Source organism: Hemitrygon akajei, chromosome 1 (genome assembly GCF_048418815.1).
Source record: "Hemitrygon akajei chromosome 1, sHemAka1.3, whole genome shotgun sequence".
Classification (NCBI taxonomy): domain Eukaryota; kingdom Metazoa; phylum Chordata; class Chondrichthyes; order Myliobatiformes; family Dasyatidae; genus Hemitrygon; species Hemitrygon akajei.
The window spans coordinates 163661565-163678168 of record NC_133124.1 but is presented as its reverse complement, the minus strand read 5'-3'; the positions used below and the strand labels follow the sequence as shown (position 1 = coordinate 163678168).

General features: G+C 44.6%; 1 long non-coding RNA gene across 1 annotated transcript in view; it reads left to right on the top strand.

Annotated features, from left to right (window-relative positions):
* LOC140731951 (uncharacterized) overlaps positions 1-16604 on the top strand; it is a 201012-nt gene that overhangs the window by 83297 nt on the left and 101111 nt on the right. The window lies entirely within an intron of this gene.

Sequence of the window (16604 nt, the reverse complement as noted above, 5' to 3'; positions counted from 1 at the left end):
GTCTATATTTAAGAGGGAGTTAGATATGGCCCTTGTGGCTAAAGGGATCAGGGGGTATGGAGAGAAAGCAGGTCCAGGGTTCTGAGTTGGATGATCAGCCATGATCATACTGAATGGTAGTGCAGGCTCGAAGGGCCGAATGGCCTACTCCTGCACCTATTTTCTATGTTTCTGAAACCCAAACACTGTAGCTACAGAAAAACCCATTGAAACCTTTCCCAGGGCATTACACATGTAATACATTGTACTGCTGCTGCCAACTTAACAAATTTCACAACATGCCGGTGATATTGAAACTGATTCTGACTTTACTCGCATTGGTAACTTTCAATCACTGACACATTTTACTGAGCTTGTTTTACTTTGCCTTCTTTACCACCCTATCAATCCATGTGGAAAGTGGAGAGAGCAACAGACCTGGACTAGGAGATTCCTCTTCCCATCTCTGAGGGTCTCACCATTAATGGTGCACCGTCAATTTACATTTCATCTCCCAAAGAGCACTACCTCCCTGTTGACCAAATTAAACTCCATACGCCATTTCTCTGCCCATATCAGTAACTGACATCCGGCTGTGTCCTTTGGCAGACTTCGACACGATCCAGAACCCCAGTGATCTTCATGTTGTCTACATACTTACCAAGCCACCCATCCATATTCTCATCCGAGTCACTTCTATATGTCACAATCAGTGTAGGTCCCAGACGGGTCCCTGCAGATTACCATGAGTCATGGGCCTCCCACCACTACTCTCTCTTCTGTGAGCAGCCAGCTGTGAAGCCAAATGGCCTATAGACTGGATCCCATGCATCTTAACCATCTGAATGTACGTCCCATGAAGAATCTTGCCAAATGCATTACGAAAAGCCACGTAGACAATATCCACAGCTCTACCTTCAATCACCCTTGTCACCTCAAGTTAGTAAGACACGACTTGTCTCCCATAAAGCCATGCTAACTGCCCCAAATTAGGCCAAATGCTTGTAAATCCCAGTCATCTCCACACCACTGACGGAAGACTCTCTGGTCTATAGTTTCCAGGATTGTCCCAATTTCCCTTAAATAATGGAACAACATCAACTTCTTGATACTGCTGTGGCAGGAGAGGGCATGAAGATATTGATCAAAGCCACAGCAATCTTCTCTCTTGCCTCACTCCAAGGGCATTTCACAGCCACTCCTGGTTTTTCTAATTCCCTTCTTGAGTTCTTTTCTGGTTTCCTTAAAATTCTCAGTTTCTCTGGTTGAATCTGGCTTCCTAATCCTTACCTACACTTCCTTTTCTTTTTGACTAAATTCACCACTTCTCTCAACATCCAAGATTCCCTGACCTTGCCATCCCTGTCCTCCTGACATGGAGCATACCTGTCCTGTACTCTGTGAAGTTGGTTTTTTAAACACCCTCCACAGTTCAGATGTGGACTTGCCCAAAAACTACTGTTCCAGTTAATTATCCCTAGTTCCTGCTGAGTAGTCTTGTAATTTGCCGTGCTCTAATCTAGTACTCTCGCACAATTTGTACTTGCCCTTATTGTTAGATATCTTAAAACTTGTGGTTAGTGTTCGCCTGACAATTCTCCCATGGGAATGTGTCAGTCTGGCCAGGCTTATTACTCAACAGCAGGTCCACCTCACCTCACCTATGTTTTAAGAGACACTCCTGGATCCATCTACCAAATTCTGTCCTGTCTGATCTCTTGCACTACGGAGCAATCTCTTGCGCGAAGGAGCAGTGTATATTGGAGCAATTGAAATCACCCACGACAAAAGCCCTGATACAATCAGAATGATTGCATCTTTATTGTTTTGAGTTTTACCCATACACACTCAATGGATCCAATCACCTTTAATCTCCTTCTATCAATTCTCAAACATTGAAACGGTGGAACATTCAGCACCCATTCCAGTTCTCCAGCCCCTGTCAAACTACTGTCCCAAGTAGCTACTGGGTGCACCAACTGCAGATATCGTCATCGGGGAGACCGTGAGACAAGACCATAAGACATGAGGACAGCACCATAGTGTGGTGGTTAGCACAACGCTTTACAGTACAGGTGACCCAGAATCAATTCCCACCGCTGTCAGGAAGGAGCTTGTACGTTGTCCTTGTGACCCTGTGGGTTTCCTCTGGGTGCTCTGGTCTCCACCCAGAGTCCAAAGGGGTACCGATTGGTAGGTTGATTGGTCATTGTAAACTGTCTCGTGATTGGGCTAGGATTCTTGCTGGGCAGAACGCCTCGAAGAACCTATTCTGCTCTGTATCTCTGTCAATACTTAAATAGATAAAGCAGCAGATATAAATGAATCAATATATCAACACACAAACAGAGGAGCTGAATTAGGCCTCTCTGCTCTGCCATTCCAAGATGGCAGATTTATTTTCTCTCTCCACTGCATTCGTCTGCCTGCCCCCGTAATCTTCGGTAATTTCCTAATCAAGGATCTGTTAAATTCAGCAAAAGTTTTGCCCAATGACTTGGCCATAAATTTCTACAGATTCACCAACTTCTGCCTAAATAAATTCCTCATCATCTCTTTTCTAAAAGGACATCCTTGTATTCTGAGGCTGTGCCCTCTGATCGAAGGCTCCACTGTAGAAAACGTTCTCTGTATGTCCACTCTATCTCAACCTTTGATACTTTTCAAAACTCCTTTCTTTTAAGCTCCAGCGAGAACAGGCCCAGAATCATCAAATGCTCCTGATATATTAACACTTTTATTTCTCATTCTCATGAACTTTCTCTGGACCCTCTCTTTTGTTTATTCAGTGTTGATAACAAAACAAAATAATGGTTCTCAGCTTGGTCTACTGTAAGGAAGGTAGAGGCAAAGAAAGACAATGAACAAAGAAATTATCATTTTTACAAGAAGTAGCTCAGACTGGAGAGTTTCCAGTGATACAGAATAACCTATCAACTGGTCAGGTTCAATTGTATGACACACACTGCAAAGGAGCTTCTGGAAAAGTACAGAATCACCTGTACTACTGTTACTGAAAATTCAATGAACAATTACTCATACAGGTGATTATATAAACATTATAAGCAAACTGGAAGAAAAAGAACAATGTTACTCTAATCCAACACTACCTTCCTGTCTGCACTGAAACAATGTCAAAGGTCAACAGCAAAATAAAGCATCTTAAGGAAGGTCTTACCTGCGACTTCTCACTGCTCCCCCTCCCCACACCTGGGTCACTTACTCAGCCTCTTCACGCCAGAGCCTCTCAGCTCCCAACTCCAAAGACTCCAGCCTGCTTGACCCCAACTTCTTTCTATTAGCTGCTGTTCATTACCTGATTACCCAATCACTGTCGACTATCAATTTGCAAATGTGTCTCCTTTAAGGTCCTAGTGAAGTGAAACTTACACCAAGTGGGACTGGGAAGCTTTCGAAAAAACCAACAGAGGGCAACTACAACAGCCACAAGGAAGGAAATTTGAAGTATGAAGGTAAGCGAGCTTAGCAAGAGTGCATGGCATTTCAGGATAAATACAAGCATGGATAGAGCTTTGGCTATTGGAAGGGGGCAAAGAGTGGGAATTTAAGCTGTTCCTCAGGGGTCAGTTTTGGGACTACTTCTCTGTACATTGTATATCAGTGATTTGGCTGACAGAATTGCTGGCTTTATGGCCAAGTTTGTGGATGATACAGAGATATGTGGAGGGACAGGTAGAATTGTGGAAGGAGAGGGGGTGCAGAAGGACTTGGACTGATTCTGAGAATAGGCAAAGAAATGACAATTTTCCAAATGGAGAGAAAATGGGAAAAAATGAGGTGCAAAAGGACATGCTAGTCCTTGTGCAGGATTCCCAAGGTTAACTTGCAGATGGAATCGGTGGGAAGGAAGGCAAATGCAATTTTAGCATTCATTTCGAGAGGACTAGACTATTAAAGCAGGGATGTAATGCTGAGGCTTTATAAGGCTCTGGTGAGGCCTCATTCGGATTATTGTGAGCAGTTTTGTGCCCCTTATCTAAGAAAGGATGTGCTGATGTTGGGAGGGTTCAAAGGGGGTTCAGGAAATTGATCCCAGCAATGTAAGGCTTCTCAAATGAGGAAAGTTTGGCTCTGAGCCTGCACTTGCTGGAATTTAGGGAAATAGAAGGTGTGGGAGGATCTCACTGAATCCTATTGAATGTTGGAAGGCCAAGATGGAGTGGGTGTGGAGAGGATGTTTCCTATAGTGAGGGAGCCTAGGACCAGAGGGCACAACCTCAGGGTTGTCCATTTAGAACAGAGATCGGGAGGAATTTCTTCAGCCAGAAGGTGGTGAATCTGTGGAATTTATTGCCACAGGGGGCTGTGGAGGCCAGGTCACTGGGTGTATTTAAGGCAGAGGTTCATAGGTTCTTGATAAGTCAGGGCGTAAAAGATTACGGGAGGAAGGCAAGCGAATGGAGTCGAGAGGGAAATGGATCAATCATGATCAAACGGTGGAGCGGATTTGAAGAACCGAATGGCCTAATTTGTTCCTCTATCTCATGGTCTAAGTCGCCTTGCTCACCACACCCTCTCCTCATTACTGCTGTGAGGGAGGAGGTAGCAGAGCCTGAGGACGCACACTCATCATGGACAGAACAGTAGTATAACGGGTAGTAGGTCACTATTACAGAGCCAGGGGCACCGGTTCGATTCCCAGCACCGTCTGTAAGGAGATGTATATTCTCCCCATCACCGCACGTGATCCGACGGGTGCTCAGGTTTCTGGTTTCCTCCCACATTCCAAAGACACCCAGATGAATGGGTTAATTGGTCAGACGGGTGTGATTTAGCAGAGCAGGTTCATCGGGTTGGAAGAGCCTGTTACTGTGGTTTATTTCTCTACAAATTAAAGAACAGTTTTAGAACAACTTCCTAGTGTTCATCAGATGTCCGAATGGTCCGTGAACCCATGAACACCAGCTCACTATCATCTCCCTTTTTGCACTATCTACTTTTTACACATTTCTTATTCTACTTTTTTATGTATTCCACTGCGTTGGTGCTTCAACAGAAAAAAATGTCATGTGTATCTCAGTGATAATGAACCTGATCTGATTCTGAACTTGTACAAATGTCAATGTTTATTTTGTTGTGTGTTATGTATAAGTCTGTCTGATCTACAAACTCGATTTCCCTGACATTTTTGTCTGCACCCTGCCCTGGGATATCTTCCCAAAATCAACACCTCACACTTAGCATCATGGAGTCATAGAAAGCTAAAGCACAGAAACAGGCCCGTAAACATTGAAATCAAAATCGCATCCACCACTTTTGCCAGCAGCTTGTTCCACACTCTCACCTCCCTTGGTGAAGTGGTTTCCCCTCATGTTCCCCTTCAACATTTCACTTTTCACCCTTAACCCATGATCTCCAGTTGTCATGTCACCCAATCTCAGTGGAAAAATCCTGCTTGCATTTACCCTATCTATACCCCTCATAATGTTGTATACCTCTATCAAATCTCCCCTGAGTCTTCTATGTTCCAAGGAATAAAGTTATAACCGACTCAATCTTTTCTTGTACCTCATGTCTCCAGTCCCGGCAACATCCTGTAAATTTTCTCTCTAAACTTTCATTCTTATTTGCATCTTTCCTGTAGGTAGGTGACCAAAACTGCACACAGTTCTCCAAATTAGGCCTCACCAACATCATACAACTTGAACATAGCAACCCATCTCCTGTGCTCACTATTTTGATCGATGAAGGCCAATATGCCAAATACTTTCTTTTGGACCCAATCTGCCTGCAACACACACTTTCAATGAATTATGGTTGTGCATTCCCAGGACCCTTTGTTCCACCACTCTCCTCAGTGCCCGACCATTCAATGTAAGACATACCCTGGTTGGTCCTACTGAAATTCAACACCTCGTACTTGTCTGCATGAAATTCCATCTGCCATTTTTCATCCCATTTTTCCAGCTGGTACGGATCCCACTGCAGGCTATGATCGTCTTCCTCACTGACCACTACAATACAAATCTTGGTGTCATCTGCAAATTTGCTGATCCAGTTTACCACATTATCATTCAGAATGTTGATACAGATGACAAACAACAACAGACACATCACCGATCCCTACAGCAGTCCACTAGTCACAGAGGAAACTATCTGTTACCAATCTCTGGCTTCTTCCATAATCCAATTTACTACCTCATCTTCATTCTCAAGTAATGGAATCATCTTGACCAATGTCCCATGCGGGACTTTGTCAAAGGCCTTGCTGAAGTCCACGTAGATAACATCCACTGCCTTATCTTCATCAACTTTCCTGGTAACTTCCTCAAAAAACTCTGTAAGATTGGTTAGACACGACCTACCACACACAAAGCCATCCTGACTATCCCTAATCAATCCCGTCTATTAAATACTCATATACCTGGTCCCTAAGAATACCGTCCGATAACTTTCCCACTACTGATGTCAGACTCAGCGGCCTATAATTTCCCGGTTCATTCTTATAGCCTTTCTTATACAGCAGAACAGCATCAGCTATTCTTCACTCATCTGGTACCTCACCTGTCATTAAGGATGATTTAACTGGGACCCCTGCAGTTTCAGCACTTGCATTCCACAGGATCCGAGGGAATACCTTGTGAGGAGTGAGCACCTCCTCTGTAATCTGTACAGGGTTCAGGACCTCACTGCTGCTTAGCCTCACTTCTTTCAACTCTGTGTCCATCTCCCAAGTTGATACAGATGTGTAAAATCAATTTCAGATCTCCCCGTTTCTTTTGGCTTCAAGCCTAGATTACCATTGTCATCTTTCAGTGGACCAATTCTGTCCTTTGCAATCCTTTTGCTCTTAACATACTGTGTCTGTAGAAGCCCTTAGGATTCTCCTGCGACTTGGTCTGTTGGAGCAGCCTCATGCCTTCTTTTAGCCTTCATTGTTTCTTTCTTAAGTGTTCTCTTGCATTGCCTTGAAATTAATGGCATAATGATCACTAGATGCAAAGTTTTCCTGTTTAACTCCAGCTGCCATTCCTTGGCCCTGTTCCCCAGGTCATCTGGAATTCCGTGTATTCTGAGATAACTCTCTTCACTGTGCACTCCCTCACCAACTTTGTTGATCGGGTAAACTTATTTGAAGAGGGACACTGCACAATCCCTTCGGTACACCGTTGTTCACAGGCCCCCACTTTAGAGGAACTCCATTCCCATCGCAACTCTTAACCACCAAGGCCAATATTGTGTCCATTTCCTTATCTCACCCTCGATCCCACGTGTTCTCACCTGCCAGACTAGCTACAAGGTGACATCTTTTCAAACTCCCCCATAGACAACATCTGCCTTGCTATGTCAATCCTCTTGGCCACACCTTGTCCCCACCGTGTATCACTCCCACCCAATGGCTTATGTGAAGTAATGGTCTGGAGGGATCTAAATGAGATCTCCACCATTCGTGGCCCTGCTGCCTACCTGTTGCTGTACCCATCCCACAGCCACTCCCTCTTTGGCTCAGAGGTGCTCCCTCCCCCGATGCTCCCTCATTGGCCCTGAAGTACTTCCTTCCAGCTCCCTTAAAACCGGTCACTCCCTCCAGCTCAGATGTGCTCCCCCCACCAAACGGATGATCCTTCCCCCGTCCAGTGCTGCTCTCACCAGCAAACACACTCTCCCCATCCCAGAGGATCACGGTCTGGGCTCCTTCTGCTCCTGCACACGGAGTGGCTGAGTCAGGCTGAGTCAGGTGTGGAAGCCCCTCAAACGCTGAAAGGGTTTATTAACCCGAGGAGCTATGTAAGTGTTAAATGAAAGTTTTCAAAGGAAAATGAATAAGGTAAACAGTAATACTCAGATCTTGAGTTGCAAAGAGTCCTTGAACGTGAGCCTGTAGGTGGTAGAATCAGTTCAGGCTGAAGTTATCCACGCCGGTACAGGAGTCTGATAGTTGAAAGGTAATACCTGTTCCTGAAGCTGGTGGTGTGGGACCAAAGGCTTCTGACCCTTCTGCCTGATTGTATCAGTGAGATGAGGGTGTTGGCAGGACCGTGAGGGTCTTTGATGATGGACGCTGTTTCCTTGTGGCAGTGTTCCTTGTAAATGTGCCCATTCCTGGGAATGCCTGCGATGGACTGGACTGTATCCACCACTTTCTTCAGCATTTTCCGTCCTTGGACATTGGTGTTTCCACACCAGACTGCGATGCAACCAGCTGGAATGTTCTCCACTCCACATCGTTAGAACTTTCTCAGTTTTTGGTGACAAGTGAATCTACACAAGTAAGAAAGTAGAGGTGCGGTCGAGCCTTTGTGATGACGCTTACATGCCGGTCCCAGAACAGATCCCCTGATATGTTAACGCCGAGGAATTTTTACCTAACTGACTCCCTCTGCCTCTGATGGCCAAGTGAGGACTGGCTCATGTACCTCCGGTTTCCTCCTATAGTCTGTAATCAGCTCTTGGCTTTCCCGACATTGACCATAAAATATAAGACCAGAATTAGGCCATTTGGCCCATCAAGTCTAGTCTAGCATTCCAACATAGCTGAACCATTTTTCCCTCTCAGCCCCAATCTCCTGCCTTCTCCCCATATCCCTTCATCCCTGACCAATCCATCAATCTCTGCCTTAAATATACCCAGTGACTTGGCCTCCATAGCCATCTGTGGCAACAAGTTATAGGTTGTGTGTGAGGGTGTGTTTTGGTTGTGTGTTTGTGTGAGAGTGTCTGCAGGTTGATGAAGGGAGATTGGGGCACTCAATGGATTTCTTGTTTTTAGCCGAGACACCAGACACGCTGGTCAGACGGACGTAGCAGTCTGTCACATGATCCTTCTGCTCCCGCCATATCATCAGGACAGCACAGAATTGACTTCCGAGCACCTCCGTGACAAGCTTTACGATGGACAGCGCATGTTGTGCAACAACGTGAGGAGCCCAGGCTTTGTCTGAATCACCAATTTTCCACCCAAAGAACAGTAAAGGCTTTCTTAATAAGAGGAGTCAATTTCCGTCCTTGAGATCTTAGTGTATACTCGTCACAAATGTGACAAAGTATCGTAGTTGTTGCAACATTGGTAAGACATTCTGCAATCACAAATACTCCTGAAAATACTGAGTGAAAAACCTTCCTCTAATATCCCCCTTGAACTTCCCTCCCCTTAACTTAAAGCCATGTCCTCTTGTACTGAGCAGTGGTGCCCTGGGGAAGAGGCACTGGCTGTCTACTCTGTCTATTCCTCTTAATATCTTGTACACCTCTATCATGTCTCCTCTCATCCTCCTTCTCTCCAAAGAGTAAAGCCCTAGCTCCCTTAATCTCTGATCATTATCCATACTCTCTAAACCAGGCAGCATCCTGGTAAATCTCCTCTGTACCCTTTCCAATGCTTCCACATCCTACCTATAATGAGGTGAACCGAACTTTACACAGTACTCCAAGTGTGGCCTAACTAGAGTTTTATAGAGCTGCATCATTACATCGTGTCTCTTAAACTCTATCCCTCTACATATGAAAGCTAACACCCCATAAGCTTTCTTAACTACCCTATCTACCTGTGAGGCAACTTTCAGGGATCTGTGGACATGTACCCCCAGATCCCTCTGCTCCTCCACAGTACCAAGTATCCTGCCATTGACTTTGTACTCTGCCTTGGAGTTTGTCCTTCCAAAATGTACCACCTCACACTTCTCCGGGTCAAACTCTATCTGCCACTTCTCAGCCCACTTCTGCATCCTATCAATGTCACTCTGCAATCTTCGACAATCCTCTACGCTATCTACAAAACCACCAACCTTTGTGTCGTCTGCAAACTTGCCAACCCACCCTTCCACCCCCACATCCAGATCGTTCATAAAAATCATGAAAAGTAGAGGTCCCAGAACAGATTCCTGTGGGACACCACTAGTCACAACCCTCCAATCTGAAAGTACTCCCTCCACCACGGCCCTCTGCCTTCTGCAGGCAAGCCAATTCTGAATCCACCTGGCCAAACTTCCCTGGATCCCATGCTTTCTGAACCTTGTCAAATGCCTTACTAAAATCTATGTAGACCAAATCCACTGCACTACCCTGATCTATATGCCTGGTCACATCCTTAAAGAACTCTATCAGGCTTGTTAGACACGATCTAACATGCTGACTGTCCTTGATCAGACCATGATTCTCTAAATGCCCATAGATCCTACCTCTAAGAATCTTTTCCTACAGCTTTCCCACCACAGATGTAAGGCTCACTGGTCTATAATTACCTGGACTATCCCTACTACCTTCTTTGAACACGGGGACAACATTTGCCTCACTCCAATCCTCCTGTACCATTCCCATGGACAACGAGGACATAAAGATCCTAGCCAGAGGCTCAGCAATCTCTTCCCTCGCCTCATGGAGCAGCCTGAGGAATATACCGTCAGGCCCCGGGGACCTATCCTTCCTAATGTATTTTAACAACTCCAATACCTCCTCTCCCTTAATATCAACATGCTCCAGAACATCAACCTCACTCATATTGTCCTCACCGTCATCAAGTACCCTCTCGTTGGTGAATACCGGAGAAGTATTCACAGAGGACCTCGCTCACTTCCGCAGACTGCAGGCACATCTTCCCACCTTTATCTGTAATCGGTCCTACCTTCACTCCTGTCATCCTTTTGTTCTTCACATAATTGAAGAATGCTTTGGGGTTTTCCTTTACCCTACTCTCCAAGGCCTTCTCATGCCCCATTCTTGCTCTCATCAGCCCCTTCTTAAGCTCCTTTCTTGCTACCCTATATTCCTCAATAGACCCATCTGATCCTTGTTTCCTAAACCTCATGTATGCTGCCTTCTTCCACCTGACTAGATTTTCCACTTGTCACCCATGGTTCATTCACCCTACTATTCTTTATCTTCCTCACCGGGACAAATTTATCCCTAACATCCTGCAAGAGATCCTTAAACATTGACCACATGTCCATAGTACATTTCCCTGCAAAAACATCATCCCAATTCACACCCGCAAGTTCCAGCCTTATAGCCTCATAATTTGCCCTTCCCGAATTAAACATTTTCCTGTCCTCTCTGATTCTATCCTTTTGTATGATAATGCTAAAGATCAGGGAGCGGTGATCACTCTCCCCCAGATGCTCACCCACTGAGAGATCTGTGACCTGACCTGGTCCGTTACCTAATACTATATATAGTATGGCATTCCTCCTAGTCGGCCTGTCGACATACTGTGTTTGTCCCTTGCAATCCTTTTGCTCTTAACGTATCTGTAAAATCCCATAGGATTCTCCTTCACCTTGTCTGCTAGAGCAACCTCATGCCTTCTTTTAGCCCTCCTGATGTTCTCCTGCATTTCCTGTACTCCATAACTACCTCATTCGTTCCTACGTGTAATCAACCTCCTATCTTTCTTAACCAGGGCCTCAATATCTCTTGTAAAAATGAAGGTTCCCTAAAGCTGCTGTCTTTATCTTGTGTTCAGACAGGCACATCTAAACTCTGTTCTATCTCTTAGACTCTAACATCCAATCTCCATCCTATCCAGCCTTTCTACAGTATAAGAGTCCCAGCCAATCTTTGGAAAGTTAATAATCACCTGCTATCACAACCTTATTTTTCTTGCAGTTGTCTCTCTACAAATTTGCTCCATGATCCCATTAACCCTAGACATCCCTTTCTTGTTCCGCGGATCCACACATACAGCATCAGTAGACAAGTCCCCCAGTCTGTCCTGTCTGAGCACTGCCATGACATTTTCCCTCACTAATAATGCTACCCCTCCCACTTTAGTCCCTCTGTAAACAACAAAACACTGGAGCATTGAGCTGCCAGTCCTGCCCCCCTTATACCAACGGCTAATGTCTACAATGACATAATTCCACGTGTTGATCCATGCTCTCTGTTCATCCGCCTTTCCTATGATATTCCTCACAGTGAAATAGATGAAACTCAAAATTAGTCCCAAGATGCTCAACCCTTCAATTCCTGTCTTTGTATATAGGCTTAACATCTCTCCCCACAACCACTCCAATATCTGTTCTAGTGTTCTGGTTACCAGCCTCCATTATTCAATGTATACCGGGGGGAAAAACATTTGGTATAATTTGCATATTATCGGGCAGCTTACCTTCATATTTCATCTTCCCCACACCCCCATTTTTTTGCTGCTTTCTGGTGTTTTTTAAAGCTTCCCAATCATCTAATTTCCCACTAATTTTTGCTGTATTAAATGTCGTCCTTTCAGCTTTTATTCTGTTTTTGATTTCCTTTCTCAGCCATTGATCCTTCGTCCTCCCTGTAGAAAACTTCCTCATCTTTGGGACTCAGGATCCATATGCACAATGTTACAAAGCACTCTGGTATAATATAGGTTCCATTTTGTTGCGACAAGTGAAGTACATTTCCACGTACAACACGCTGGAGGAACTCAGCAGGTCGGGCAGCATCCGTGGAAACGTTGACTGCTCATTTCCTCCAGCGTGTTGTACGTGTTGCTTTGACCACAGCATCTGCAGTGTACTTTGTGTTTAAGTACATTCCCACATCGCCTCCCTTTTGTCATTTCATGTCAACACTGCATTTCACCAAATACTATAATTGAAATATGTATATATTTGTACTTAAACCAAAGATGCAGTTTCAAACCCTATCCAAAATTTCCTTTTCATCCATCTACCTCAATGATTGCCCATTCCTTTGACATCCTCTCCTTCATCCTGATATTTCACACGATAATTATAAAAGAATACCAGCCATTTCTATAATTCCGATAGTTATACCAGAACACAGAATTGTTGCTCCCATCCTCCCAGTGTCCTGAAAGTTCGCCATCCACCTCCCGGAGTGTAATAGTTGTGATATTGATCCCCCCCTTTCCTAATCTCTTTGGTAGCTTCTCCGATGTGGTTTGCCAAGTTAGTTCTATTTTCTGATTGGTCAGGTTTGTAAGTACAGGAACAAAGGCGACCCTTTTCTCTGAAAGATCAGAATCCCAAGCCACTCTGCTCTGTAATGCTACTGTACGAGCAGCCATCAGTTCTGAGACAACTTGGTTAATGCTTATTGGGTTTGATCAAATGCAAGTGCAGTTTCATTCATTATTTTCTACAAATCCAATGCCATATTAATCAGTCCCCGTGACAGCCTCACGCTGTTGTGCATTTTTCACCACACGGCCGATATGTACAGACCATGTGAGATCATCGCTGATGTGTATGGCAAGGAACTTAAACACCAAGTTTAAATATTGCAAGTATCGCACGTGGAGTATTGAGTAGGCAAGGCAACAGCAGCCCTTCCAGGGCCAATGCTCTTTCCACTACCCCTCGTTCTCAGGGAAGATGCCCGACAGACGGGGGTAGGTCCAGTAACCAGATAGCCAATGAGTACTCTTCAGCAGACGGGCAGGACTGAAGTTTGTTAGTTCCATATATACACCTTTACTGCTCCCAGATAGTGACCTTCAAGTTGCAGTGATACGTAACCTGGTCAATACCCTCAGTTCCAGAAAAGGAACATTTGAATCTCCTCTCAATCACTGACGAACCATCAGTGTATTTATTTTTCTCGATATTTATCATGTGTAACCCTCAGGTTGGGCCGGCGGTGTTAGTCTAGGGAAGACAGTCTCCTGCTCCACCAGATGTGTGAAACCTGAGGTGTAAAACCTCTTGTTTGTGTGGATCTGTGTGATCTGTTCCCCCGTTACAAATCAGTACCACAAAATAACAGAGAGTACACCATGTGCAGTTAATCGATTTTGCTTTTTAATTCTTCATTTGACTAAAGGGTTAGTAAAGTAAAACAAAAAGAAAAGGGCCCATTTTAATGAAACAGTCCAATGTGCACGTTGGAGCTCACAGTTTCCTCCTGCTGGTCCTCCATCGATTTCCCCGGGCTCCGTTGACTCCTGGCTCCACCCTAAGTCCACTCCGTCCTGCTGTCTACGACCTTTCCTTTCTGGCGTCTTCTCTCTTCATCTCTCGTCAAACAAAAGACCCAGACACCTCGTTCTCAGGCAAAGAACAAGAAAAAACTCTCCCTTCATTGGACGGTACACATTCCAATCTCTATCTCCGTTATATCCCATTATCTCTATCTCCTAAACAGAGATACCGTTTTGGATACTGTTGGGGGAGATGTCTCATCAGGGGAAGGCAGCAGCAGCCGAGTTCATTGCACCATGGGTGGCTCTGCGGCACAGGAGGGAAGGAAAAGGAGTGGGAGAGCTATAGTGATAGGGGATTCGATTGTAAGGGGAATAGATCGGCGTTTCTGCGGCCGCAAACGAGACTCCAGGATGGTATGTTGCCTCCCTGGTGCAAGGGTCAAGGGTGTCTCTGAGTAGTTGCAGGACATTCTGGAATGGGAGGGTGAACAGCCAGTGGTCGTGGTGCACATAGGTACCAACAATATAGGTAAAAAATGGGATGAGGTCCTACAAGGTGAATTTAGGGAGTTAGGAGATAGACTAAAAAGTAGGACCATAAAGGTAATATTCTCTGGATTACTACCAGTGCCACGTGCTAGTCAGAGTAGAAATAGGAGGATATTTCAGATGAACATGTGGCTTGAAAAATGGTGCAAAGGGGAGGGATTCAAATTTCTGGGGATTGGAACCAATTCTGGGGGAGGTGGGACCGGTATAAACAGGACGGTCTGCACCTGAGCTGGACTGGAACCAATGTCCCAGGAGGAGCGTTTGCTACTGCTGTTCAGGAGGATTTAAACTAATATGGCAGGGGGATGGGAACAAGTACAGAGAGACAGTGGGGTGTAAAATGAGGGTAGAAGCATAAAGTAGGAAGGTGAAAAGTAAAAGTGGCAGGCAGGCAAATCTAGGGCAAAAAGCAAACAGGGCCACTTTTCAACATAATTGTATAAGGGCTAAGAGTGTTGTAAAAACAAGCCTGAAGACTTTGTGTGTCAATGCGAGGAGCATTCGTAACAAGGTGGATGAATTGAATGTGCAGATAGTTATTACTGAATATGATATAGTTGGGATCACAGAGACATGGCTCCAGGGTGACCAAGGATGGGAGCTCAACATTCAGGGATATTCAATATTCAGGAGGGATAGACAGGAAAGAAAAGGAGGTGGGGTAGCATTGGTGGTTAGAGCGGAGATTAACACAATAGAAAGGAAGGACATTAGACTGGAGGATGTGGAGTTGATATGGGTAGAGCTGCATAACACTAAGGGGCAGAAAACGCTGGTGGGAGTTGTGTACAGGCCACCTAACAGTAGTAGTGAGGTTGGGGATGGCATTAAACAGGAAATTAGAAATGCGTGCAATAAAGGAACAGTAGTTATAATGGGTGACTTCAATCTACATATAGATTGGGTGAACCAAATTGGTAAGGGTGCTGAGGAAGAGGATTTCTTGGAATGTATGCGGGATGGTTTTCTGAACCAACGTGTCGAGGAACCAACTGGAGAGCAGGCCATTCTAGATTGGGTATTGAGCAATGAGGAAGGGTTAGTTAGCAATCTTGTCGTGCGAGGCCCCTTGGGTAAGAGTGACCATAATATAGTGGAATTCTTCATTAAGATGGAGAGTGACATAGTTAATTCAGAAACAAAGGTTCTGAACTTAAAGAAGGGAAACTTTGAAGGTATGAGACGTGAATTAGCTGAGGTAGACTGGCAAATGATACTTAAAGGGTTGACGGTGGATATGCAATGGCAAGCATTTAAAGATCGCATGGATGAACTACAACAATTGTTCATCCCAGTTTGGCAAAAGAATAAACCAGGGAAGGTAGTGCACCCGTGGCTGACAAGGGAGACTAGGGATAGTATCAAGTCCAAAGAAGAAACATATAAATTAGCAAAAAAAACGGCACACCTGAGGACTGGGAGAAATTCAGAAACCAGCAGAGGAGGACAAAGGGCTTAATTAGGAAAGGGATAAAAGATTATGAGAGAAAGCTGACAGGGAACAAAAAAACTAACTGTAAAAGCTTTTATAGATATGTGAAAAGAAAAAGATTGCTCAAGACAAATGTAGGTCCCTTACAGTTAGAAACAGGTGAATTGGTCATAGGGAACAAAGATATGGCAGACCAATTGAATAACTACTTTGGTTCTGTCTTCACCAAGGAGGATTAAACAATCTTACGGAAATCGTAGGGGACCGAGGGTCTAGTGAGATGGAGGAACTGAGGGAAATACATGTTAGTAGGGAAGTGGTGTTAGGTAAATTGAAGGGATTAAAGGCAGATAAATCCCCAGGGCCAGATGGTCTGCATCCCAGAGTGCTTAAGGAAGTAGCCCAAGAAATAGTGGATGCATTAGTGATAATTTTTCAAAACTCCTTAGATTCTGGATTAGTTCCTGAGGGTTGGAGGGTGGCTAATGTAACCCCACTTTTTAAAAAAGGAGGGAGAGAAAAACCGGAGAATTATAGACCGGTGAGTCTGATATCGGTGGTGGGGACAATGCTAGAGTCGGCTATCAAAGATGTGATAACAGCACATTTGGAAAGAGGTGAAATCATCGGACAAAATCAGCACGGATTTGTGAAAGGAAAATCATGTCTGACGAATCTTATAGAATTTTTTGAAGATGTAACTAGTAGAGTGGATAGGGGAGAGCCAATGGATGTGGTATATTTAGATTTTCAAAAGGCTTTTGACTAGGTCCCACTCAGGAGATTAATGTGCAAACTTAAAGCACATGGTATTGG